The sequence below is a fragment of the Orycteropus afer genome, unplaced genomic scaffold (assembly GCF_000298275.1).
Source record: "Orycteropus afer afer isolate SDZICR_OR568_19922 unplaced genomic scaffold, OryAfe1.0 scaffold00010, whole genome shotgun sequence".
In the NCBI taxonomy this organism is placed as follows: Eukaryota; Metazoa; Chordata; class Mammalia; order Tubulidentata; family Orycteropodidae; genus Orycteropus; species Orycteropus afer.
Window position 1 is genome coordinate 492549 of NW_006921597.1, and position 850 is coordinate 493398.

The following is an 850-nucleotide window of genomic DNA, read 5'->3' on the forward strand; positions in this document are numbered from 1 at the left end:
TCCAGGTGGACAACTTCAGCAACCAGGAGCTCCTCAGTTGCTCATAGAAAATCCCACCTTGGAGTTTACAAAGACTTATGGGTAGAAAAGCCACATTAAGTAATTTACTACACTGCAAGTAGGTACTCAATACATTTTTGTGGAATGACTGAGCCCAAATATTAAAGGATGGAAAGAAATGTTCTGGAGTACAATGTCAAGTCTAGAGTTTGATTTTATCCAATTTACAACTAATAAGTTAGCTGGTGCTAAAAAAAGACAAGGAGGCCACATGTTCTGACCTCCTCTAACCCCACAAGAGGAAGACAGAGTCACTATCAACAACCCAAGGCCTATTCCTGCGAGGCCAGACATGCTACCTCCCTCTAGCCCTTCCCCCAAAGCACCTACCACCTCTCTCCTGGATTTGATTTTCACTGCAGTGGCCACACAGAACTCACAGATTATGGGGTTTATTAGGGAAGCACCAAGCTACAATTCAAGTTCAGGAAAAATGCTTAGTCTCTCTCCCAGCCCGCCATCTCTCACAGTCTCTCCCAGCAGTGCATGTCCCTCAGAGTCTCTCTCAGCAATGCATGTCTCTCTCTCTCTTTTTTTATTGTTGTATGCTGCTATTACTATTTTTTTAATATATATTTTATTATTTTTTTTATTGTTATTTGGGTGAAGATTTACAGAGCAAATTCACTTTCCATACAGCAGTTCACATATACTTTTTCTCATGTCATTGACCACAATGTACCACAATGCAACAGCTCCCCTCTCACTTCTTCCCCATAGTTACCTCTTCCCAGTGACCATCCCTCCATACTCTCCTGCGCCCTGAGCTGTCTCCCTGTGCATAAGCAGC

General features: G+C 42.8%; 1 protein-coding gene across 1 annotated transcript in view; it reads left to right on the forward strand.

Annotated features, from left to right (window-relative positions):
- The window catches only part of LIX1L (limb and CNS expressed 1 like), a 32706-nt gene that overhangs the window by 13497 nt on the left and 18359 nt on the right, over positions 1–850 (forward strand). The gene's annotated exons all lie outside the window — the stretch shown is intronic.